Consider the following 26607-nt stretch of genomic DNA (forward strand, 5'->3'; position numbering starts at 1 on the left):
GTTGGACCCTCGCCATGTCTCCGGAATGATCCTCCAGCGATAAGGACATCACCAGTGGCTACCACACAAAATGAACGGCTGTCACCTATGTGAACGCCCGTGTCTCCTTGCTGGGATGTCTGCAGGCAGGAGAAGGTTTGACGTGGCTCATGACAGAGAGCTGGCCTTTCTAATCTCTGCAAATGTCATCAGCTTCTGGAGAGCTGTGAAATTGCCCAACTGAGACACTCGACTGCTAACTTGCCCAACATCCTGCCCAACGTCCCACTGACGCTGCGGCTGGGGCCTCTCCACACAGCACCCCCTTGCCCCTGCCCAGCAGCAGGCCACATACAGGCACATCTCCCAAACAAGAAGGGTTACACAGGCGCACTGGAACCCAAGCCTGAGGATGGCGTGGCCACCTATGGGCACTGCCACTCGGAGAGTGGAGACAGTTGCAGCATAGCAGATAGAACATCATTCTGAAAGCTGTGGCCACCTAGAGAAATCAGCTCGGGATGACACACACCCAGAGCATCTGGAAGGAAAAGCCTGGCTATGGCTACCATAGGACCCTGTAGACACTTCAGAGGCGTGGCCCCTCTATGAGGTAGTCAGAACAGAGCAGACCTCCTCTCTTGTCCAGAGCAGCATAAAGGCCTGACAGCTTGTGTCATGGGATGACATCCAGCCATCTCTGCATGTCACCCTCAGGGCTGTGCCTCCCAGGTATACCACAAGAGGAAGGACAGTACTGTGCCTCTTCAGGACAGTCAGGGTCCACTGTCACCACTGTCCCTTCTTGGCCTTTCCCACTTAGCTCCAATACTCTGAATCCAAATGTTAAACTTTTTTTTTTTAAATTATATATAAACAAGAGGATCTACCAGCTGATCTCGGCTATATGGGAGGTACCGGGAAGCTGGAAGCCTTGAGTGGCTGGCCTGCTACACTGCCCTTTACTCACCCTCTAATGGCAGACTTTGTGCTTCTTGGGCAAGCAGAGGTCCTGGGGATCCCAGGGTGGCCAGATGGTGCCTGACTAGAGGACACCAGGTGAGCACAGGCAACCAGAGGACTGCTCCGGATCCCCATGGAGGTCACATTTACCGGCCCAGCACCAGAATGCACAGCCTTTCCAGACTGCCTTCGACACAGGGTACACACACAAAGGCCAAGAACTGAGTCCCTTCACACAGTGCTGGATGCTGGAATTCTTGGTCCTCCAAACGGGTCACTGAGATAATTCTAGTGGAGTTGGGAGGTAGGGGCAATTGAGGGTGAGGATGGTGGGATTTCTTACTATAATCTTATTTCTGCACCCCATAACTAGGCTACTGGAAGTAGAAATATCCCTAAAAAGACTGGCCCTTGCTAATAGTCAAATGCCCATAAGGGAACTGAATGTACATGTTTGTTGGCGGATGGTCTGGTCTATTTTGATGCTAATTACTGTTTACTGTCTCTGTGGCTTACCTTTTGCTTAATAAAAAGCTATCCCACCGGGGCAGGGCAAAGGAGATATAGGTGGGCCTAGGAGAGAGAGGAATTCTGGGGAGAAGAAGGACAGCTAGGAGGAGAAAGGAGACTTGAAGGGAAGAGAGGAAGGCCGCCATGGATTAGCTGGAGGAGAAGCACATGGCTGGCAGCGTGGATGGAGAATCAGGCCCAGATGAAGAATATTAGCAGGTATTTGGGATGATGGATGGGAGGTAGCTTGATAGAAGTTATTGGAAGCAGATGGCATGGGATTGAGGCAGGGATCCCATGCCTGCCCCACTATGGGTGGTAGTATAGAGGATTGATATCTGCCCTGCCCCAGGTTAACCAAGGCTATTTTAAAATATAATAAGTGTCAGTGTCTTGATTGATTGATTGCTAGCTGGGCCTACAGGTAATACAGATAATTTAAAAAAATACATATTGACCATGGTATGTCCATGTAATGGAATATTACTCAGGGTTGAAAAAAGAAAGAGGTTGTAGTGCATGCTGTAATGTACTGCTAAAGGCCAGCTTTGATTTTATACATGTGCAGTGAGCAGAAGGGGCCAGTCCATCCAGACAGAAGTGGACCGAAGCCTCAGAGGGAGGGCTGAGGGAGGGGGGGCTCGGAAGGCGGAGGGCAGGTTCTACAGGTGAACTTGCCTTTTAGGGTGAGAAAAATGTTCTAGAATTAGAGGTGATGGTTGTCCAGTGTGGTGACTATACCAAGTGGCACCGTGTCACACACTCTGAATAATTGATAGCTAATTTTTTTTGCCATGTAAAGTTTAGCAGGCTTTTGTTTTGTTTCGTTCAAGACAGGGTTTCTCTGTGTAGCCCTGGCAGTCACTCTGTAGACCAGGCTGGCCTTGAACTCACAGAGACCTGCCTGCCTCTGCTTCTGCTGCTGGGATAAAAATAAAGGTTTGCTCCACCACCGCCCGGCTTAGTTTAGCAGAACCTGGAGTCTCATCTAGACACTTGGACTCACAGAACTTCCTAAAGAGCATCTGCTCTGGACCCCACTCTGCCATGACTATCAGCTCCCAAATCAGCTTCCTCAGCTGCCCAGAGCCAAGCCTTGTGCCTGATACTGCCAGGAAGATCAGGATCACTGAGGAAGGGAAGACAGAGGGCACATGCCAAGTGCCTCACGGCGAGGGGCTCCTACTGCTGCCACCCAGTGTGAGCCCCTGGTAGGCCAACCTCGCTCCAGTGGATGGCCCCACACCCACGTATATATGGGCAGCTCACACCCACATCTATATGGGCAGCTCACACCCACATCTATATGGGCAGCTCACACCCACATCTATATGGGCAGCTCACACCCATGTGCATATGGGCAGATCACACCTGCAAGTACATGGGCAGCCCAAACAAGACTTGATGGGTTATAAAGAAAATGAAAACGAAAGCCTGAAATTGGGCAGGGGTGGGGGATGTGTGCAATTTGGAAGGAGTTAGAGAGAGCAGTAGTGGTGTCTATGATAAAAAATATATATATATTGTACACCTGTGACATTCTCAAAGAATTAATAAAATATTATGTGAAAGGAAAGATCCGTCACCCAAGGCTTCGGCTCTGCCTGGATCCAGAGCAGAAGTGGGAAGGGAGGTGAAGAGGCCCTCCCCTACAGCCCCTCCACCATCGAACGTTACAGGCATGGCGAGGTGGGATGGTACCGTTGCCGGCTGTACGCTGTCCATACTGCACCTCCACGGCGCCATGGCTTCAGGAAGCTGGGCCATGGCCTGTCTCAAAAGCCACCGGTTAAAAAGAAAAGGAGAGGGATTCTCGGGGATGGGCGCGGACCACCGGGTTGTGTGAGGACAGTGGAGACAGACGCAGGGATGAGACAGCCGCAAGCCAAGGAACACCCGGCTGCAGTGGGCGGGAGGGCACCCTTCCTGCGAGCCTGCAGAGGAGCCATCCCACCGTTCCTCACCCTGCGCTCCGCTCCGGCACTGCAAGGCAATGAAACGCCGCTGTTGGCCGCTGCCTGTGTGGTGAGACTTCTGTGCCAGCCCTGGGGGTGTGATTCACCTATCTGACACATGGCCTGTCTCCCTGCCCTCTGGAAGGTAAGGCCACCACCACCATCAGCAGCAGCGAGCGAGTCCTCAGCTTCCAGGGCAGCGCAGAGTGGGCGATCTGTACATGGCTGTCCGCTAGAATAGGATGCCATGATGAAGCACACAGGCTGCTGGGAGGAGACCGTGTGGAGCTGCTTCCCAGATTAAAAGCTCATGAGGACGCAGGGAGCGGGGCTGGGAAACATTGAGAGCACTGGTGTCCGAAGTGGAGCCACCAGGGGGCCACACTGTTCAAGCAGTGTGGCCTTGCATGGAGGCACCCCTGGGTGTCACAGCCCTTGAGGTGGGACCGGGTACTGGGCCTCTCTGCGTAGAACCAGTGAGCACACAGCTCAGTGTCCTACGGGTGCCCGAGCCAGCTCCCCACCGCAGTGGGGCATCCAAGCCCAGATATGGAGAATGCTGAAGTGGGCGGTCCTGTGCTGGAGCGGAAAAATGTCTCTGCAGAAGCAAGACACGGAGAGAAGTCAACAGCCCAACGGGAGAGTGGACGGCGTCTGTGCACAGTTTTGTGTCTCCCAAAGGCAAAGGCAAACCCGAGCCACTGGCTTCCCCGTTGACAGCTCACAAAAGGTTCTCTTCCACCCAGATGTTGGCACATCTCATGTCTGCTTCTTTAGGGGCTGCGGGCCTATGCCCACCTCTGGGTAGAGGGAATGGGGACAAGACCTGACATGGTGACGCCATTGCCCTCCTCCTTGCTACCTTTCCGACAACAGCAGCAGTTGCAGGGTCTCCTTGCAACTAACTCCTCCTGCTGATCCCTGAAGCCCTGGAAGAGCCTCCAATAGGGAACTTGATAGTGGCTTTGCTGGACTTGGATCAGGAAATCCATGTGTGAGGACACAGAAGGCAGAGACCCCAGAGACGAGGATGTGTCAAGAAACCTTCCCTCCAGCTTCCCACTAAGGGGACCTCTAAGCCACTAACAACACAGCAGAGCAGACAAGCCTCCAGGAAGGCACAGGGGGGAAGTGAGCAGCGGCCTGGAGGGGAGGGGAAAGTGTGTCCCGCGTGGTCTCCGTTGCTCATTCTACCAGAGACCACAGGTGTGGGGGGGACGATGTCAGGATGCCTCTGAGCTTGGCATGGGGTGCGTGCCTGTGGCTTGAGTGCCAAAGAGGCTGAGGGGCCCCGCCTCAAAACCAGCAACAAGCAAAAATATAGCACAGGCGCACAGATGCCAAGTAAGCCCGGCAAAGTGCTGCGCCTCAGCCCACAGAGGAAGGGTGTCCCTGATAGGAAGATGGGACATCTGTCCCCATGCCTGGAGGATGGATGACAGGCTCCCCCGCAGACATCTGCCTGTGGGGGAAGGGGCTGCAGGCTGGTTGCTGCCTGCAGACAGTAACGTGTGTGTGTGTGTGTGTGTGTGTGTGTGTGTGTGTGTGTGTGTGTGTGTATGTGGTGTAACTCTTTTTATAGAAAGCAAACAAACAAACTGTTTTGTTCTAAGAGCCCAAAAACCAAACAAGAAAGAAAGAAAGGAAGAAAGAAAGAAAGAAAAAAAGAAAGAAAGAAAGAAAGAAAGAAAAACACCATATGAGGATCTGCCTGTGCTGGCTGCCGGAGAGTTACATGCACTTACACGGCCGAGCAGAGGCAAAGTGCCAGGCATGCTGCAGCCAGACCTTACCCGCTTCCCAAGACAGCTGGGAGCAAGGCTGGCCCTGCCTTCGGCCACCAGCCTGGCTGGGCAGAGCACTGCCTTGTGCACAAATGCTCTCTTCCTCTTTGCAGAAACCTGGTGAAGTCCATGGTCCTGGACTAAGGGCAGGTGGATGTGACACTGGGTGAGTAGGACCCAGCTCTAAGCTCATGCCCCCAGGCTGTGGGCTTGAGAGTCAGGCAATCAGGAGTCTGGCTTCCTGGGGTTGGGAGAAGCCAAGGTCTACAAGCCCTGGCTTGCCGCCCCCCTCCACCCTTGCCCGCCATCTCCCTGTCTACCTCCCCGAGCCCTTCTGGGGTCTCAGAATCCTCAACCTTGGCTTCCAGGCAGCAGCTTCCCTTGCCTAGCATGGAGCTGGCATTTGGCATTCTGTTCAGCTCTCTCTTTGTTCACGGCACATAGAAACCCAGGCTGCTAGTCGGAGAAGCGCTCCATCCCATAATAAACAGCATGAACTATTTATAACCCTGAAAACATCTTTATTATTATTTTTCTTCCCTCCAGAAACAATCTCACACAATCCTGTTAAGTACACACCACCAAGGAATGGCGGGCCTCGGGACGGGGCCGCTTCCCCCCGGCCCTGCCCAGCCGAGCAGATGGCGGCGTGGGCGGTAGGTACCAGCCTCCTGGCAATCCGAACATCTGTTCCCGTTAGAAAATGCTAATTGCCATCAATCAGGACAGCACCTACCCACATTTACATGCAAGCGCACATGCAAAAAAAAAAAAAATCTAAATTTCTCCCAGCGATGCACCGTTTGCATGTTAACTAGCCAGAGTCGCCTGAGGGTTGCTGAGCCAAAGGCTGCAACCATGGCCTGCCAGCCTTAGAGGCCTTGCCCCAAACTCCACCCAGGGCAACGGTGAGAGTCACTCTGTAGGTAGCCTGGTTCCTGGCCCTGCGGATTCTCAGCGGCCTGGTCCAGAGTGGACATGGGGTCAGTGGCTCCAGGTAGCATAGCCACCTGTGCAGGGAGCCTCCCTGGCCTGGTTGTCCCTCTAAGTACCTCCTCCATGCTGTTTTCTAGCTGGGTCTGGCTTCTGCCCCATGGCCCTCTGTAAGCAAAGGTTCTGGTGTCCTGTGCCGTGATGCCCAGGACTGACCCGGCCTGATGTTTCCACCCAGAGGCATGTTCTGCATGCGTGGCAGAGTTTTCTAGGAACCTTATCTGTCCCCAACAGTTGCTGAGCCCCCCAAGCAGTGCGCCACTGTTCATAGACCAGGGCCAGCCGGCCATCTCCCATCCTTTGGTCCCCAGCCAGGACTTGGACAGTCTGTCTCATTTTTCCCTGGATACTGTTTGGTAATCACAAGGCCCCTGGTGATCTGTCTGGGTTTGTCCTGAGAGCCAGGGATGGACTTGTGACTCTCCAATCAGTGCTGCCCCTCACAGGCAGTGGTGGACGGGGAGGGGTGGTATCCATTCATGCTCACCCCCTGGATGGGGGAGGGGATCAGAGCCTCCCCTTCCATCCTCAGCTTCCCACGGGGGCCCGTGCCTCCCCACAGCATGCCAACCACCAGCTGCTCCATGGCACCTGGTGGGGGGTGGGGCAGGGGAGCACCTCAGCTCTCAATCAACCTTGAGGATGGGACCTGAACTTCAAAGGTTGTTCTCTTATATAAGGAGAAGCCATGATCCTCCCCACCTCTCCAAAGGAAAGTGATTTTTGTTAATTTTTCTCGCAGGTGCCAGGCAGTTACCAGCCTTGGTTGCTATGGGGCCCTGTGACTGGCTGCAGGGCGAACCCTTGGGATTGGAAAACAGGTTTCTGTGGGGGGGAAGCACAGTGCTTTCTCGCCTGGGATGAGGGACAGCACCAGTGGGGAGGGCCTGCTAGGCTCAGATCTGGCAGGCCATGTCATAGTGGGAGCCAGCCCCACCCGACTGATGCTGTCACAACGGTGACCTCACTGTCTGGGAACACCACGCACAGCTGCACACTGGCACACGTACGGCACACCACTAGGCACACAAATGATGAGCATCTGTGCACACCGTGCAGCCAGGCCTGCTGACCAAGAGAGGAGTTTCTCAGTTTCACCAGGTAGAGTGTGCTCCTGAGACACCAGGTGATGCTGGGACATGGGTCTACTGGGAGCCGGTAGGAAGAGGGCCCACTTGTTCTTGTGCAAAGAAAGTGCACGTGGATGTCGGGGATGCGAGGTCACGTTATGCCTGTGGAGCACGTCCTGCCTGAGTTGTCTGTGGTCCGCAAGCCTGTCCCACACCCCGCTCAGCCTACTCAACAAGTGGCTCTGCCCCCATGCTTGCTGACCGCAGAAGGATGGTGGCAACACCTGCTACCTTGTGGCTCTGGCCCTCAGGTCCCATCCCAGCAGGCGTCACCAAGTGCTCCACTTGTTTCTTGGCAGCCACGGCCCCTGTTCCCCCAGTTCCACACGATGTCAACTCCTTGTGACTGCAGCAGGGGCAGGGACTGAGCAAGGCCTCTGGGAAGCTGCCTTTCCCCTCTGCCTCTGCTTCCCTCTCCAACTCTCTCTTCTTCCCCTTCTCTTGCTCTCCGTGTCTTGGCCTCAGTTTCCCTGTAGCTGCCCAGCACAGTCGTCTTCCCCACCCAGATTCCTGGTGTGAGGGCCTGGAGGTTTGTCCTTCTCCGACACTGGGACAGGATGGTGGATGGCCCTCCTCCCTGACCACTCCTCTCTGCTATCTCACCATCACTGTCTTGGTGGCTGAGTGCAGAGAGCTGAAGGAGTCCCCAGAGGAGTGCGAAAGACTCCAGCACAAGGGGGCATGAGTTTGATCCTTTGCCCTGTCCACCCTGAGCCCCATAGTCACTAAGACTGAAGGGGTAAAGCTTTAAAGATAAGCTTTACAATAGTGATAGAAATCAATGACTTCCAGGCAGATAGGTGGATGAGAAGATGGTGAAGAGAGACAGGTGATAGGTATGTGGCTAGATGCAGGGGTAAACAGAGAGTAGATGATTGACAAATAAATAAATAAATACATCACTATGGAAAACAGACACATAGCTGAATGAATAGACAGAAAGATAGCAGATACAACAGCAGATCGATAAATATATATACATCTATATATAAATATATAATATATTTTATATATTATATATACATCTATATATAAATATAGATGGTACTAGGCATATATATACACACAGAAAGATAATAAATGTACAAGTGAATGGATATACAGACAGGCAGGTAATGTATATATGCATAGGTAAATTGATGGGGAGGTAGATGGGTGGGTGAGTGATTGGATAGGTAGGATGGATAAGTGAGTGGATGGATGGATGGATGGATGGATGGGTGGATGGATGGATGGATGGATGGGTGGATGAGTGGATGGATGGATGGATGGATGGGTGGGTGGATGGATGGATGGATGGATGGATGGGTGGATGGATGGATGGATGGATGGATGGGTGGATGGATGGATGGATGGATGGGTGGATGGATGGATGGATGGATGGGTGGATGGATGGATGGATGGATGGGTGGATGAGTGGATGGATGGATGGATGGATGGATGGGTGGATGAGTGGATGGATGGATGGATGGATGGATGGATGGATGGATGGATGGGTGGATGGGTGGATGGGTGGATGAGTGGATGGATGGATGGATGGATGGGTGGGTGGATGGATGGATGGATGGATGGATGGGTGGATGGATGGATGGATGGATGGATGGATGGATGGGTGGATGGATGGATGGATGGATGGGTGGATGAGTGGATGGATGGATGGATGGATGGATGGATGGATGGGTGGATGAGTGGATGGATGGATGGATGGATGGGTGGGTGGATGGATGGATGGATGGATGGATGGATGGGTGGATGGATGGATGGATGGATGGGTGGATGGATGGATGGATGGATGGGTGGATGAGTGGATGGATGGATGGATGGATGGGTGGATGGGTGGATGGGTGGGTGGATGGGTGGGTGGATGGGTGGATGGGTGGGTGGATGGGTGGGTGGGTGGATGGATGGATGGATGGATGGATGGATGGATGGGTGGTGGGTGGATGGATGGATGGATGGATGGATGGGTGGGTGGGTGGATGGATGGATGGGTGGGTGGATGGATGGGTGGGTGGGTGGGTAGATGGATGGATGGATGGATGGGTGAATGGATGGGTGGATGGATGGGTGGATGAATGGATGGGTGGATGGATGGATGGGTAGATGGATGGATGGGTGGGTGGATGGATGGGTGGTGGGTGGATGGATGGGTGGTGGGTGGATGGATGGGTGGTGGGTGGATGGATGGGTGGTGGATGGATGGATGGGTGGATGGATGGATGGGTAGGTGGATGGATGGATGGGTGGGTGGGTGGGTGGATGGATGGATGGGTGGGTGGGTGGGTAGATGAATGGATGGATGGATGGGTGGGTGGGTGGATGGATGGATGGATGGGTGGGTGTGTGGGTGGATGGATTAGTGGATGATAAGTGGGTATATACGTTGAAGGGTTGATGTGGATGGTGAGTGGATGAGTAGATGGATGGATGGATGGATAGATGAGTGGATGGGTAAGCAGGTAGACAGGTGGATGAGTATGCAGGTATATGGATGAAATAATAAGGGGTGGATGAATGAGTATGTAGGTGAATGCATAGATGGATGGAGGAGTGGATGGGTAGATTGATAAATAGGAAAGTGAGTAGATGAGTGATGTATGGATGTGCTAATGGAAGAAGCAGCGGCAGAAGAGGATATAGACGGATGTATATATCCAGAATAAAAATCACCTCTCCCCCATGTCTGATTTACAGTTCACTTCTGAGGAAGTGGTCTGGACCTCTAGGGCCAAAGTGGTGATAGGTGGACCAAACATTCAAGCTCAGACTAACCTTCATTGGACACAGGCACCTGACACTTATGCTAGGCTGGCCCTAGTTCAAGATTGTGCCCTCTTATCTCCACAGCTGCAGGGCCCCTCTCTGCCACTGTGGTGTTGAAAAGTCATTCCAGCTCCAGGGACAATCTTTAAGTCGAAGGTGGATGTGACTGAGAACACTGTTCCCTCATCCTGCCCCATGGACTGGCCTGGGCTGCTGCACCCTGTCCCAAGCCCCACTCCCCTGCCCCAGCGTCCGTTAGCAGATGACACCTAGCCTTGTTCTTAGAGCCCCTGGCAGGAAGAAGATTAGGGTCGCAGTGGGTGTAGGGTCAGAGTTAGGCTGACTTAGAGTTAGATTTCTGTTGTGATCAGGTCAGGGTTAGGTGAGGACGGAGTGAAGACTGGGTTATGATTAGGCTTATGGTTAGATCAGCACTCGTAGCTCGTGCTTAGAGTTAGTTTACTTGATAGGGGTTAGGTTAGGTGGGATCAGGGTTAGGGCTATGGGTAGGGCTAGGGTCTGGTTAGGGTCACATTAGGGTTAGAGTTAAGGCCATTCAGGTTGGTTTAGGGTAGGAATGTTCTATGCCTGGGTTGTTCTAGGTTAAGATTGGGCTATGTTTACCATTTAGATTAGCTTAGGTTATGGTTAGAATTAGAGTTTGGGTTACTGTTTGTGCTAGTTTAGGGCTGAGGTACAGTTATATTAGGACTTGGGCTAGGTTAAGGTTAGGGTTAGGATTAAGGCTAGGCTATGGTTAGAGTTTGCTGTTATGGCTAGGTTTGGGTTGGTTTTAGTGTTAGAGTTACGTCAGGGTTGTTTTTAGGATTGTTGTGTGCTGAGTGTAGAGGGAGGTTAGGAAGCAGCTTTGGCTCGAATAGAGTCTACTATGGCTAGAGTCGGTGTTATGCACAGAAGTAGGTTCTTTTCACAGTTATAGCTATGTTAGGATTAGAGTTTTCATAGGACTAGGGTCTGGTTATGGTTAGAGTTGGGGCTATGGGTTGACCATGCTCTGGTTGTTCTTAGTGTTAGTTATACTGAACGAGGGTTAGGTTTAGTGTTGCTCTTTGCTTAAGTCTGACCTCAGATCTCTGCCTCTGTCTCTCTCTTCTGTCTGTCTCTGTCTCTGTCTCTTTGTTTCTGTCTGTCTGTCAGTCTGTCTGTCTCTCTGTCTCTGTCTCTGTCTCTGTCTCTCTGTCTCTGTCTCTGTCTCTGTCTCTGTCTCTCTCTCTGTCTCTCTCTCTCTCTGTGTGTGTGTGTGTGTGTGTGTGTGTGTGTGTGTGTGTGTGTGTGATTGCCTGACTGCACACTGCTCTCTTGACTGCCCAGAAGACTGCACTGATCTTACTGGCCTCCATCTTGTCTCACCTGGAACGTTTGCTTCCACGTCCAGGTGTTTCCTGGTGTACCTTTTCTCCACTTGGACCAGGGGTTCTGAGACAGCGCAGCGTATCCGGGAGCCATGATTAAATCTGAGTGGAGTCTGGCTGGCGGCCCGGTGTCGGGAAAGCAGTCAGAAAGACCGGGTGGGTCACCCTTTCTTCCCTTGAGATTCTGCAGGCCTTGGCTCTGGCATGGCCTTATGTCCTCCCTCCGTGTGCACTACTTTGAGTGCAGAGCCCAGCACACGGGTTCCCTCACAGCTACGTTCCACAGACCTTAGACTTCACAGAAAACCTGTCCTTGGCCCATCCTGCATCATCCTGACGCTCAGCCCACACTCACAGAGAACGCCCACTCGAGGGAGGGTTGGAAGGCTCTGTGAAACTGGGGGTGGCGTGTTCTGTGTTTTCACCTCATCCCAGTCCAGCGGGTTCTGTACACGCCCACGTGCCTCATTGGTTTCCATGCAGCACCCTCACCCTACTGGATATGGGGGTGACTGATGAGACTCCTCCCAGCAGATACCACAGCCTGGGGAGCCCATGTTCCTGACTGCTATCCCTATGGGACTCCTGTAAAATGTCACCGTATCACATATAGCCTCATGAACTGTCACGTGGAGATAGTGTTTACATTCTTCTAGTCCAGGCCACGCTTCAGCACACACCTCATATAGCAACCCTCCCACGCAGCCCTACCCAGGGCTTCTCACTCTGGGGTCCCATTCCCTCCCGTTCTTGGTGTCCCTCCCCCCCCCAGGACATGAGATGAGGAGGCAGATAACCCCCACTGGCTGAGCATTGCATTTGTCCGGTGCACTGGCTTTAGCTGAATATTTTGTTTTTGAGGGAATGCTGTTAACATTACAGCCCGCAAAGGCACACTGCGGTTTTCATGTAAGATGCGCGTGTGTTTTTAAGATAACAAATAAGACTTCAAGGAAATGTCACGCTTCCTTTGGCCCCCTTCTGGAAGCAGACGCCCAGGTCCCCAGGGGTAGGGCTTTAATATCCCCTCTCTTTGGGAGCCCTCAGAGGGAAAATGCACACCTCCAGCATGGTGCCACGGGCCTCTCCATCATCCAAGACAAGCCATTTAATTTCTTCTCCCCTGAGCACAGCCTGCCACGTGCAGCGTGTGTTCCGGCTCTGAGAGGCACTGGAGGAGTGTTCGCCACAAAATCACACTACCAGCTCCTGTTATACTCCATGAAAGGAGAGAGCCCAGCAGGACTTACTACCTCATGGACAGACAAAAGATCCCACCCTGTGTCAGCAAAAGTCCCACGCATCAGTGTGAGCAAAACAGAGGCAGCCATGAGTCCTAGGACCCGCCCCCTCCCCCTTGCCGACACACACACACACACACACACACACACACACACACACACACACACACACGATACATGCCGGGGAGGTGCCTCCTGGGAACAGGGTCTCTGAGTGTTTGAGGCCAACCTGGCCTACATATTGAAACTGTGTCTCAAAAAAAAAAAAAAAAAAAATTAAATACTAAAGTCCTAACCCTCAACGTTTAGCCAGTAAGTTTGGGGACAAGGTGAAGAGAGGTGACGAGGGTGGGGTTCATCACCATGAGGGTCCCCATCCAATCTGAGATGAGAACAGACACATACAAGAAGGAAGGACCCGTGAAGATGGAGAAGATGGAGTCTACAGCCCGGAGGGACACTTTGGACTCCAGCCCTGCCAGCCCCTTCATCTTGATCTTCAAACTGCAAGTGGTTGGATTTGCACGGCCTCAGGCTGCTCAGCTCCTGAAGCCTTAGCGGATTCAATGCCTTCCCATAATGCTAAGCACTCTATGACCCCAGCCAGACCACCACCCAGGACACACCAGTAGAAACCAAACTTAGGTAAACACCAGCTTTGCGATCCCTTTCAGGTCCTCTGCGGTGTGGCTTTAATTCCCGTAGGCGAGGCTCACTTCTTATTAGATTCCACAGAGTTATTACTCCATTTTCAGTATGGTGTAAAAGAATATAAATGCCGGTTGCTATGGTGGTTAGAATGTGACCCTACCACGTTCACCTCCACCACCACCACTATCACAATCTACACAGCCATCACCACTACCACCACCACCACCACCACCACCATCACCACCAACAACAACAACATCACCGCCACCATCACCGCCACCACCACCACCACCACCACCACCACCACCGTCACCGTCACCATCACCATCATCACCACCACCACCACCACCATCACCATCACCACCACCACCACCACCGTTCATATGTTGGATACTTGTTCCCCAGTCTCAACCCTCTGTTGAGAGGTGGTGAGATCTTTAAGAGGAGGTTCCTAGTGGATAATTCTTAGGTTATTAGGGTCCTGACCTCATAAAAGGGTAGCTCTCACGGGACCCTGACTCACCTCTTATGAATGTGAGATATTATACAAGATTCCCTCTCCCCTCCGACTTCCTGTCTGGACGTGTGCTCTCTCTCTCCCTCCTGTAAATGCTCTGCCACTGTGGTAGCTGCCGGAAGGTCCTCATCAGAGCTGAGCCGATGCCAGTACTATACTCTGGAACCTCCAGAACTAAGTAAACTTTTCTGCTTTTTAGAGTGGTCCAGCCTCAGCTGTTTAGCTACAGAAACAGACATAGACTAGCACACTGTTCTCAAGGGCAGTAGTCAGTCATAGGGCCAGTAGTCATGATTCATAGGTAGACCCTGGTGTGTGGACCTCACTTTGAGTAATGTTTACTGAACCATTCAGGACTCATGTTCTGAGTATCAGTGCTAGACCTGTGGTGGGGTCCACTGAATGGTCCAGTGCTCACAGTTGGCCCAAGGTTCTGTTTTCTCAGAGTTGTGATGGCTAACAGGGCGATGACACTCACAACCCTCAGAATGAACATTCCAGACAAGATGGGCTGCCCTTCTCCAGACGGTCACCTTGAGGAATTCCCAAGCTTTCTGCACTGTTGGGGGGAGGGGGCGCGGTGGGGCCTCTGGGCACGGAAGCGCCCCTCATAGGATGTTAGGAGCATCCTATTTGATCTTTGATGAACTTAGGTTCAGCTTTGATTGCTCTCAGGTCTTGCCTGGGTGGTGACATCCAGATCGACACCCGGTGGTAATTGCAGGAGGCCACACCCCGCAAGCTTCCTGCACTCCCAGACATAACTCAGTGGCATCCAGCGGTGTAAGGTCAAGGATGGAACTGTCTGCCCCAGCAGAGGACAGGGTGACTCTCTCTCTCTCTCTCTCTCTCTCTCTCTCTCTCTCTCTCTCTCTCTCTCTTCCTTTTCTACTACACACATGCATACATGCATGTACACACATATGTATACACACAACATGCACATTTGTACACACAATGCATGCAAGCACACCGTGCACACAACATGACACACAGGCAACATGATACACAAATACAAACATACATAAACACACCCAAATGGAGCCCAAGCCGAGCTCGGGATGTCCCTTCCTCTGAGTTCTTTTTCTTCCTCAGGCCATGTGCCAATCCTCCTGAGCACAGGTGTCTTTGAAAGCTCCAGGCCTGAAACGCCTGGTAGAGCCTTGCAAACCATAACGAATGGTTTTTCTCCCATTTGGTACAGGCCCTGCTGGCCTTCCCCCTCTGAGTGGAGGCACAGCTGTCCCTCTAATGTTCTGCAGTGCCCGTGCCTAAGGACAGAGCGGAGATCTACACAGCCGGACACGGGGACCTCGGCTGACTTTCTATCTGAGAGTCACAGCGAACCCCTTGTCTGATTTTTAGGTGACGCAGAGAGAAGAGCCTCGCGGCATCCGATGATGAGACATTCAGCCCTGGAATCAGGAGAGGTAGGCCCACAGAGAACCGCTCCTGCCTCTCTGTGCAGGGTGTGTCTTTTCAGTCACAACTTCTGCCCATAATTGCTGTGGGACAGGGCTGCCAGCCCTTGTGTGCTGTTCTGTGTTGACTCTATCCTGAAGTACCAAGACAGTTGCTCCCCCACTTCTGTAGACCGTGGCTGTCCCCGAGGATGTGGCCCTTCTCTGCGGGTAGCTCAACATCTCAATGGGAAGTGGGGTACACAGGCAGAGAGGGGACCAGTGTCCCCAGCATGGAAACGCGGATGCGGTTCGGAGCTCCCCCTCTGTCCTCTCTCCAGTGGCATTTGCTCCGTCTCCTCATGGGCCTTCCACACATCTCTCCACTGTTCTAGCTCCTAGCCCAGGGCCTCCAGCTGGCCTTCCCCCACCCCCTGCCTCTGGCCTCCTCATCTGCAGGCCCTGCTGCAGCCCTCCACATCTGCAGGGCCTGCTGCAGCCCTTATCTGTCCACTCAGAGACCCAAGTCCACTTTGTCCCCATGCAGGGTCCTTCACTCCCTCCTTCCCTCCCCTCTCTCTCTCCCCTCCCTCCCTCCCCTCCCTCCCTTGCTCAGCACCCCTGCCCAACTTCCTCCAAGCCACTCTCCTCAGTCCTTTTTGAGACCCTGCACGACAGGGACCTTGTTTCTCTCTCCTTGCATGAGAGTATGTGCTTGGAATCACGCTATGAACAGGCTATTGTTAGAGCCTGATTAAGGTCCAGCTACTTCGCTCTTAATTGGCTCTCAGGACGGTTTTCCAGGGCTAGGCAGACAACTCTCCAGATAAAACGTTTGCTGTGCAGGTATGGGGACTGGAATTCGAACCCACATAAACGCCAGGCGGATGTGGGCGCCTCCCGGAATCGCAGGACTCAGGATGCAGAGACAGGGGATCCCTAGGGCAAGCTGGCTAGCCCACATGCATGTAAACACACAGATATATATGCACCCGCACAACAAAGCATACGCTGGCTAAAAGAAAAGAGATATGACTTTTCACCATGGTATGATGGGACATGGAGGCAGGTGGCCAAGTTCTCTCAGCCAGTTAATACCAGCTGTCACTGCCTCCTCTCTGTCTCTCCAGGACCCCCTGGGTCTGGAGGTCCTCAAGCCTTCTCTAGTGGTGGGAACGTGTCTCTCACATTCTTACGTGGAAGCCTATTCTTCAGTCTCTATTTTAATGGTATCTGGGGTGTGACCTTTGAGGAGGAATTAGGGATGGGTGAAGTCATAAGGATGGCCCCAGCACGGCACTAGTGACTTTGTGAGAGAAGAGACAGATCCAAGCTTCGGCGCTTGCTTGGTCTTGCCTGCCATGATGCGGCAGGAAGGCCTCCCCCAGTTTCCCGCACCATGTTTTTGGACTTTGCACTTCAGAACTGTACGAAACACTTGCTTTATAAGTAGCCTAGCCTCAGGTATTCAGTCACAGCAACAGGCTAAGGCGTCCCCTCCTGCAGTTCGTGTCACTCTGTCTTTGCCTTACGGCTGAGCTCAGCCTTGCTTCCTTATCTCTGTCTTCAAACAGGCCAAGTGGTGTTCCAAAGAACTCCAGCGTCTGAGTGGCCCACTCAAGGTCATGGTGCTGGGACTCTCCATACCCCAGCAACTGTGCAGGGTATCGGTGTGAAACCATGGTCCTCAAAGTGATATTCATATCCTAGTGCCCAGTCCAAAACCCGGAACGTCACAGGCGCAACCCAGTTAGGAGGAGGCTGGGCTAGCCTGGGTGCCTAAGGCAATGACAGGGTCCCTACATAACGGAAGCAGATAAGATCAGGCACACAGAGAGAGCACATGTGGGGGGACAGAGCCACATTAGGGAGAGGCAAGGATGGGAGAGATACAGCCACAAGCCACACACACTGAGGCCACGCTGTGGGAGCTCAGAAGGTCCCTGGGCATTGACTGCCTCTGCAACTCCCACACTGGGGTTTCTGACCTCCAGGACAAAGACTAGCTCCTGTCTTAAACTGTCCAGGCTGCGTCTCTGCTGCAGCCATGGAGCGATAGCACACGGCCTGAACACAACCAGCCAGTCTCCACTTCTCAGCAGACACTCTGACGCTCTAGGACCCACCAAGGGGATTGCTGTCATCCCGTCCCTCCTGTCACAAGGCTTAGCAGCAGCCCAGAGGCACCTTTCCCACTCCATGGCAGGGGCTGCATCGTGTAGACCAGCCTAATAATTACTAACACTTTAAACACCCTGGCAACTAATGTGCTCTAATTGGACAACTTCACGTAGGAGTCGAGACCTGGGGGCTCTCTGGCATCTGCTCTGACCCTTCCAGCCCCTTCCCAGCTCTGCTCCAGAGCTCAAAGGCCACCAAGGAAAAAGGTCGCACCAATGCCAATGAGCAGTTTTCATCCTTCGACTAGCAAGTATGAGACAAACAAAAGGACAGAGGACATGTGGAAGGCAGATGGGAGAAGATATTACAAATGCCACCAAGGCCTGTGACATCTGTCTAGAGACTGGCAGGTAGCTCCTGGAGCAGACCCAGCGACAGTTACTTAGGGAACGTCCCAAATCCTAGAAGATTCCAGATGCAGTTTCTCCTGGAGAAGACAGCATCCTTGGATCCTTCTCGCCTCCCCTGACACCTCTCGGATGTTGTGTGACTCTTGAGCCTCCCAGGACTGCAGGGAGAGGCAGATGGCAGTGAGGCCAGGATGGATCTGGGCTATCGGGATCAGGGAAGAAGACACAGAGAAACTTCAGGTGAGAGAAATCCTCCAAAGGGAGCGGAGAGGACAGGAGAGAAGGAGAGAGGAGGAAAAAGGAAAAGCGGAGGCAGAAGGAAAGAAAGGAGGTGAAGACGGAGAAGAAATAGGGAAGACGGAGGAAGAAGAGGAGGAGGGAAAGTCAGGAGGAGGTGGCAGGTGGGGAGAAGGGGAGACACAACCATGGGCGTCTAGGTCCCTGGGTGAGCCCCGTGCACCCCCAGAATTCATTCCAGCTAAGGTGCTCAGAGAAGTTGAGAGACTGAGCCCCACACTGCTGAGACTTCTTCCTCAAGCACAGTCAGCAGCAGCCACAGGTCCCCGAGTGAAACCATCAGGTATCTGAGGATGCTCAGGAGTCCTGCCCAGGAAGCCATGTGTGGGTCAGAGGGGCTCCACCCCTTCTGCCTAGCAGTAACGCCGCAGCAGTGGGCAGGCTCTGGACAGACAGACAGGAAGGTCTGTTTTCAAGTGGCTTTTGATATGTCTGGGTAAAGCCATGATCTCTCGTTCCTCCCCACCCAGCAGACCTCGGGGCTGCTGCACGGAAAGAGAGGGTGGAGGGTAGTTCACCCTCCACAGACTCAGGCAGCCTGTGTACGGCGCGGCCCAAGGTGCCGGCATCCCCTGTGATGGATTCTGGTTTAACAGCTTTTAAAAACAAGCAGAGGAGATCCAGGCATGATGGATGAGTGCAGGAAACACGCTCATTCGGAGATGATTTATGGGATGTTGCCTGTTGTGCTCATGGGACGCAGCTCGAGGGTGCGGGGCCTTGGAGATGGATGTCTTCCAACGCTGAGCACTTGTAGGGTGCCAGCAGCTCAACCAGGAACACGCACGCACCATTCCAGCCCGAAGGGCCCCAGCCTCAGTCGCCTACTATTCCATACGAGGGGCACAGGAGGCAGGTGGAAGACTTGGTTTACCCGCCCTCAGCTCCTGAACATGAGCAATTCTCACCTCTCAAAAACATTTGGAGAAAGAACAGCTGGCCACAACCCCTGGCTCCTCCAAGTGACACCAATAGTTCATATGAGCATGGCTGAGAGTGCTTGAGAGCGTGGAGACAGAAGAAAGGAAGAGGGGGGCTGGCACAAAAGAGTGGTGTCCCTGCTGCAACACCCCCTGTACCAGTGGGTGACAGACATCTCCTTCCAGCACGTCTGATGGAGCACTGCCCACGGCCTGGCCACCACGACACCTCATTTTGCAGCAGATTAATGTCCACCCATGTTTTTAGTGAAGGCTTGGTACTGGCTGCACAGAGAGATCCAAATTGACTCTGTATTGAAAGAGGTGAGCTTTTAAATAAGACCTAACGACAAGGTTCTTCCCAACGCACCAGAAATGGCACAGGGCAGGGGCAGAGGCAAGAAGAAATAATTTCCTCTCCCATCTTCCCTTGAGCAAGGACACTTTGGCAGTGACGGAGATCAGGCTAAGTGGCCCTGCATGTCAGAGCCATCTCTGGAACTGTGACCCAGCTCTGTTTAGGCCATAGGCCCCGGCAGGTCTGTGGGCCCAGGGACTCCATCTCCAACCGCAGAACCACTCTTAGGAGAAGTTCTCCACCAAGGAGTCAGAGCCAAGGGATTCTCACACCCTGGAGCGGAGTTTGACATCACTGGGCATCATCACTCTGTGTTAGGGGATGTGCCTGCAGGAGTGGACAGTCGGGAGGTCAGACCTGCCGTCTACCCTCCCAGAGCTGATGGAAAGACGACTGTCAAGGCCACAGAGAGGTGTCTGGGGTCTACATCTGCGCCGTCCCCACACAAAGGATGGGCTCCCAATGAGTCTGCGCTCCCCTTGGCTTCACCTCATGGGAAGGACAAGGCTCCTTGCGCTTGACAGCTGTTCCTCCACACATCAGAGCTACCTTCTAAGCCCACAGGGGTCACAATGTGAGTGTGCTAGGCAAAGTGGCTCCATGTAGAGGCATCTGTGCCCTGGACTTCCCGGGTCCATCCTGGGGACCGGCTGGACTTTGTGCTTTCAGCTTTAGCGACATGACCCTAAAGAGGTACCTTGTGGGGTGATGCTGGGTCTCCAAAGCACAGGAAGGCGATTCTGGGTCAACTGTCCTCACGCAGGGAGGCATAGAGCCTGGAGCTCCAGCAGCCAGAAACAGGTGCCTGAGGCCAGCTGCAAAACACAGCTCCTCTGGGCCCCTCGGGAGTTACAGGCCATGATCTCAGAGTGTACTGAGGGCGTCCCAGAGTGGCTTGGGCTCACTGAACTGGGTCACCTCGGTCAGCACAGGACAAGAGTCAGCTCAATCTTGGCCTGACCTTCACCTCTGGGCCAGTTCCAGCCCAGGTTGCTGCTCAAGAACAGTAGTGGCCCTACAGCACCCCCTCAGCTGACCCCACCTTCAAGTTGGACCTCCCCGCCCTGCCCCTCTATAGAAGGCAGCATTGTAATCATCATCAGACCGGAGTCACAGTGAAGTGCTGTGGGGCACATGAAACACGTGACTCGGGGAACCAGCCCGGAGCTGGAGTGAGGTCATGTCCGAACACCAAAAAAAATATCTCAATCTTGAGACCAGCAGGAGTAAGGATCGCTCCCTCCCTGTTCTGTGCCTGCACACCCCCGGGGTACACAGTCCTGCAAACCCCACCTCTGCCATTCTCAAGGTAGTGACATAGTCTGGTGACCAGGTTTCAAGTTTCCTCGTAAGGACACGTGCAGCTAGCGTCCTCTCCGTGCACCTTGGCCCCAGCCAATGATGTACGCTCACCCCAAAAACCCCTACTCACTCCCCAAGGTTTATATAGCCCTTATTTGCACCCCCCCAAAGAGCTATATCACTGGATGGTGACCCCACCCCCACCCCTGCACTCGCTGCCCACCCCGAACTGGGATCCTTCAGACCCTCCCACCTGGCTAAGCTTCATTCCCTTGAATCCAGCACCTGTATGTGCCTGGACCACCCGAAGGGAAGAAGCAGACTTCCACGGGCCAAGGAGCAACAAAGCCCCTGACTCATCCCTCTAGTGGATGCGGTTGGCTTCAACAGAGGAACACCCCACCCCAACCCACGGCCTGTGACCCAGCCCAGGGCCCTGGCTTTCATCTCCACCTCATCCACGTCCCGCTCAGCCATGCGACCTTGGCCCTGTCCTTACACACCCATCTTCTAGGTGGTCTGACACATCCCTTCTTGGGGCATTGGCATCGGCCACGCCTGTCTGGAAGGTTCTCTCACGTCACCCTGCATAATCAGCAGCCTCATCGGTCAGCTCAGCACACTTCCTCCTTTCCACCCCCTGACATAACCTGCAATACCCAGCAGCTTGTTCTACACCCACCACCAGGTTACAAACGCCGCGAGCACCTTTTCCTCTCCATTCCTGGAGTCCAAAACAGGGCTGGGCTCACCCGAGCTGCTTGGATGCAGGCAAGCCTCGACCTACAACGGGCAGCATCCAATCAACTCCTTAGCCATTGGGAGACGTGAGGACACGTTTACGGTGCCTGACTCACCTACACAGCATTGCTGCCACTCTTTCCCCTCATGACCGCATGGTCAATCAGAGTTGCAGCTGCCCACCATCAGCTTGTTGCAGACTCCCTAGCCCAGGAGAAGATCCAAACCCCCAAAGCCCAAGCACAGTGTCTACAGAGGGTGCATCCCTTTCACACACAGCGCAGAGGTGGTCATGTGATCAAGGGGCAGGCTGCGTTGCCAAGAGATGCACACAGAGCTGCCTGTGGACCAGTGAGCCCGGTGCAAGAAGAAAACTTCAGGGGAGACAGCTGGTCATGAGGGGACAGTGACCATTGCCCTGGGGAGGCAGAATTCTTTCTTACAGACTCTGAAAACGGGTTCTGGGAAGCCACACTGCCCACTGTCCAGTTCCCACTACACTCTCGGCCCAGCGAAGGCCATCACTGGGGAGCAGAGGGACAATTCATCAGGGGGTGCGGGGGGCAGGGGGAAGCACTTGCCACTGAGCTCTCTCACCAGAGCTCCCTCCTCAGAACCAGCACGATGGGGTTAGCCTAGATATTGTCATCAGACCACCACAGCTTGAGGTATTTCCTAGCTGGTGAACACACAGATGGTGCAGGAGTGGGGAGGGGCTCCCTAACTCCCCAGGGAGGAAGCACGGAAGCACGGTACTCCGGATCCTCACAGCCCTTACCTCTGTGTCGTAGATCATAAAACTGAAATCACACGTGTAGCACTTTTCTTGGGGTCTGCAAACGGGCCTAGGGAATGATCCAAACTCAAGTGCCCCCTGAGCCCTGTAGCTAGAGTGGAAAGCAACCCAAGTCTTGTGGGTTGCGTCTGAAACCCCAAGTGTGACACTGGCCCTGGTGGCTCATGTCAGAATCGACCTGTTGCCCAGCCTGAGGGGCAGAGTACCTCCCGCACCTCGCCAGCAGGCGGGAGGCTTGCCGCTGCTCAGTGGGCTTCAGAGCGGCCTGTCCATTACGTCGCAGGGTCACATCCCAGCCCTGGCCACTAAGCACATCTCATGTCGACAACCTGGCAGCAGCCGACCACACAGACCGCCAATCCTTCCCAAGCTAAGTCCTCCAAACTGTGCCAATGAGAGCCGGGGACAGAGAACCAAGTCAACCCGCATGTTTTCCTGGGGACCTGTGGGCTCTCTTTGTCTTAACCAACTCACAGAAGCCATGAAGACACAACGAACCGCAAACATTTGCATTGGGACACCCAGCTGCTGCCCCACCACCCCTTTGGAAGCTGCCTTACTAAAATGTTTCTCATTGCAAACTCAGACGCCGAAGCAGGAGCCGGTGAGCAGTGCAGCCATACCTGGTGGAGCGGTGTCTTCTTTCCTGTAGCTGGGCCCCTCAGAGGACCCGATGAGGTGCCCTCAGCACGAAGGGTGGCCGGGAAGAGCGGGTGTTAGGTTCTCACGGGTAGGTTTTCAACCTGAAGGGAAAGAAAAAAGAAAAACAAAAACAAAAATAAACACTCCGCCCAGGAAATAACCTTTGATATAAAACCAGCACTGGCACTAAACCACAGAGAAAGGGGCGGTAGCCTAGAGCTTGACACTAGGGATCAGCATCACGGGACCCCAGCCACGCACCAATAGAGCACATGGGTTCTGCCTGCCCCAGGGGAGGCGCTGGTTCTCTAGGAGGACACATCACCAGCACAGCAGTGCTTGGCACCTACCTTCTGCCATTCAGCCATCTGCCTGGGGTGTTACCCTCTCTGGCTGCCCACCTCCTCTGATTCCTCAGTCAGATTCTCCCGCCAATCTGTTCCCCGTTGCCTCCCATGTCCCCTTCTAGCCTCACTGCCAGCTTCTTCCAGCCTAAATTCTAAGCGCTCTCTCTCTCTCTCTCTCTCTCTCTCTCTCTCTCTCTCTCTCTCTCTCTCTCTCTCTCACACACACACACACACACACACACACCCCACAGACACCTTGCCCCTCTCTTTTAGTGGGAATGGTCACATGGCATCCCCATTTGAGCCACAGCTCTCCAGGGGCTGTCAGTTGGAAGAAACACCCAACACTGCTTCGGTGACCATGGTGAACTCAGCCTTTGGGAGCCAAAGGTCCACGGCATTTAAGGCACTCTCAGAGAATGAGACCAGATGACAGATGCAGAGCTAAGGCGATCACAGGTGGCATCATAGTGAATCTCCCACTGCCTATAGGACCCTCACAATCTGGAACCTCTCCTACCACACCCCCTCGTCTCTGTGGCCTCCAGAATGTCCCTGTATATGCAGGGTAATTCCTCAACAACCCCCATGCCACGTCGTGTAGCCACTGTCACATAGTGAAAAGGTCTCATCTGTGGAGGCGGGAACTGAGTCTTCCTCGGAAGCACAGTTACTGTGCCCCACTGCGTGCTGCATGTGCCCCACTGCATGCAGAGTACAGTACCAGGCCCCCAAGTCTGGGCCAGGCAAGCTCATGATCCAGCCGAGGAACACACAGGGCATGCCTACAGCTGGCCCACAGGGGATGGTTTGCTAACATGCTCAGCTTCCTCCTCTCTGCCGGACGTGAGGAAGGCAAGTGGGGACCTCTGAGTCCCCGTGGTGTCCCTTGTACACACAAGTGCATGTACACACACACACACACACATACACACACACACACACACACATTCTACATGGGAAGCAAAGGCCACTATAGCCCAAGATTTTGTAACACTGTCAGCAACTCCTGTGGAGAAAGGCCCTGCACTAGAGCCTACGGCAGACTTTTCCCAAAGCCCCCAGAGAGGAAGCTGCACATGGCTGGACGGGCTGGGGACATCACGGATTCTTTATAAATTAAATATCATCTAAGAAAGAAGCTTTATTTATAGGATGAGAGGCAGAAAGGGCCGGTGTGTGTGTGTGTGTGTGTGTGTGTGTGTGTGCGCGCGTGCGTGCGTCACCAGTGAGTGGATTCTTCACACTGGAGGTAGAGGCAGGAGGATCAAGAGTTCAATGTCATCCTCAGCTACACAGAAAGTATGAGGCTAGCCTGGGCTATCACACACACACGCACACACACACGCACACACACACGCACACGCACGCACACACACACATGCACGCATGCACGCACGCACGCATGCACACAGTACAGCACGCAGACTAAGGACCAACAGGAGAGTTTAAAATGACTCTTAAACCCAGAGAGCACAGCTCCCCACGCCACTAGCCCAGAGGAAAGCAAGACACAGCCCAGCCCATTTCAGTAGTAAAGATTACAGGGAATATGCAATATTCCGAGAAAATGAGCCGCCTCCTCCTCCTCCCCCCGTTTTTAAATCGCTCCTGCAAAACTGGCTTCACCCTTCACTCCCCGAGTGCCTCCTGAGTCCTGTCTCCGGGTTTCATTATTCTGGCATCTGGTGGGAGCCTGACAGTGTTACCGTGGCTGCACTTCTTTTTTTAATGCCAGCCTGTTTTAATAATACAGTGTACCTTTTGGTTTGGTGAAATGTGACATTATTCCAGGCACCCAGAGGCAACGGGAAGGGCCCTTATGTAATTTACGTGTTCTCCGCGCTGTGTTTAACACTCCCAAAGCGGAGGGCTGTAATTTGGGTAGTGATTCTTCCCAAGGTCAGGGGAACGGTTTGTGGAGCAAAGGCTGGTGGCTGCCTGACCTGAGCTCATGCCAGGAGCCCAGGAGCCCCAGCTGGAGGACTCTGCACCTTAAATCATAAATGGTCCCAATTAAAAAAACAAAAAACAAAACAACCCCCCCCTCCCCGAATACCCAGCCCAGCTATGGCCGAGTCACCAGGCTTCTGGGGTTTAAGCAGATCTTAATGATGCCAGGGACACAGCCAGAGTGTTGGGGGTGCTTCTGCCTCCCAGCACCAAAGCAGCCCAGGTGTTCACCTTTTTAAATGTATCTTTTCACTTTGTGTGGGGGAGGGAGGGGACTGTGGGCGTACACATGTGGAAAGGCGTGTGTTTGTGCGCGCGCGCGCGCGCGCGCGTGTGCATGGATACCGGGAGCTGACGGCAGGTGTCTTCCTCACTCACTCGTTATTTTCTCAGGCAGCATCTCCTGCTGAACCCGGAGCTCACCAGTTAGGATAAACCAGCTGATCAGCGAGCAGGGCAGAGGTTCCAAGCAGTTACCACTGTACCCAACTTTTTATGTGGGCGCTGGGCAACCAAACCCAGCCCGTCACGCTTATGTGGTAGCGTGTCATCTTCTGAACTGTCCCACCAGTCTCTCTAGGTCCCATTTGGGAGCCTGACATGGCAGACTGGGTCTGCCGCCTTAGGCTCACCAAGGAAATGCTGATCATTGATCACCCCCCCCCCCATCATCAAGCACCCTCGCGCCCTCCCCCCCACCCCCCCACCCCCATGTTCTGGCCCTTCTAGAAAGCACCACGGTGAGTCCCTCCTTTGCTGGGGACAAAGGGACACCGCAGGGGCATGTCCCCAGGAAGCTTGCAGAAGAGACACACAGGCAGCTACCACAGGGGAGGTGGACAAGCCCAGAGGAAGGTGGGATCTTCCTTTGCACCCCGTCACGCCTCGGGTCTGGCAAACGGCACATGCTGTATCAAGACATTTGAGCAACCGAGGGAGTAAAATGTCAATGAGAGAGACGGGGAAACCACCACACTCCTGGGGGAGGGTGCTTTGGCTTCCCAGATAGAGCTGTGACAGACTGGGTGGGGGAGGGGGAGGAGGAAGAGAAGGAGGAAGGTGAGGAGGAGGAGGAAGGAGAGAGGAAGCAGGGCAGAGGAAGAGGCAGCAGGTGCCGCATGACAAGGCCTCAGGAGAATGTCTTTCTGGGAATACTGAGGTGGAAAAACACTGGTTTTGGACAAACCAGGAAGAGGGCCTGTCCCTGTGAAGTCGGGAATCAGACCTTGAACGCCTCACCAAGGACTTTATGAAGTCACCGGGAGAATGTTTAAGTGGGATGCTATGCAGATTCATGTCTTAGCCGTGCATCCTAGTGTCCGCGCGGACCCCGTAGACGTGTGAAAATAAGACAGGAATCTCAATTGACTGCCACAGGCAAGCAGATGAGACACACCGGCTTGCTGAAGGGCAAGGGGGGTGCTAGGGGATGTGGCCAGCGTTGTTCAGAAGCCAGCGCCG

General features: G+C 53.7%; 1 protein-coding gene and 2 long non-coding RNA genes across 4 annotated transcripts in view; 2 read left to right on the plus strand and 1 right to left on the minus strand.

Annotated features, from left to right (window-relative positions):
* Nucleotides 1-26607, minus strand: part of RBFOX3 (RNA binding fox-1 homolog 3) — a 405763-nt gene that overhangs the window by 286101 nt on the left and 93055 nt on the right. For both annotated transcript variants that reach the window (XM_084749074.1, XM_084749073.1), the window contains exon 2: nucleotides 22828-22947. The gene's annotated coding sequence lies outside the window, so the exon portion shown is untranslated. The remainder of the gene's footprint in view (nucleotides 1-22827; nucleotides 22948-26607) is intronic.
* On the plus strand, nucleotides 733-6074 carry LOC311578946. The gene is made up of 3 exons (XR_014773008.1): nucleotides 733-1038; nucleotides 5305-5357; nucleotides 5560-6074. It is a non-coding gene; the product is annotated as an uncharacterized lncRNA (long non-coding RNA).
* On the plus strand, nucleotides 7095-15701 carry LOC311578947. The gene is made up of 3 exons (XR_014773009.1): nucleotides 7095-7285; nucleotides 11474-11606; nucleotides 15225-15701. It is a non-coding gene; the product is annotated as an uncharacterized lncRNA (long non-coding RNA).

This window comes from Acomys minous (genome assembly GCF_964271855.1).
Source record: "Acomys minous genome assembly, chromosome: 12".
NCBI classification, from domain to species: domain Eukaryota; kingdom Metazoa; phylum Chordata; class Mammalia; order Rodentia; family Muridae; genus Acomys; species Acomys minous.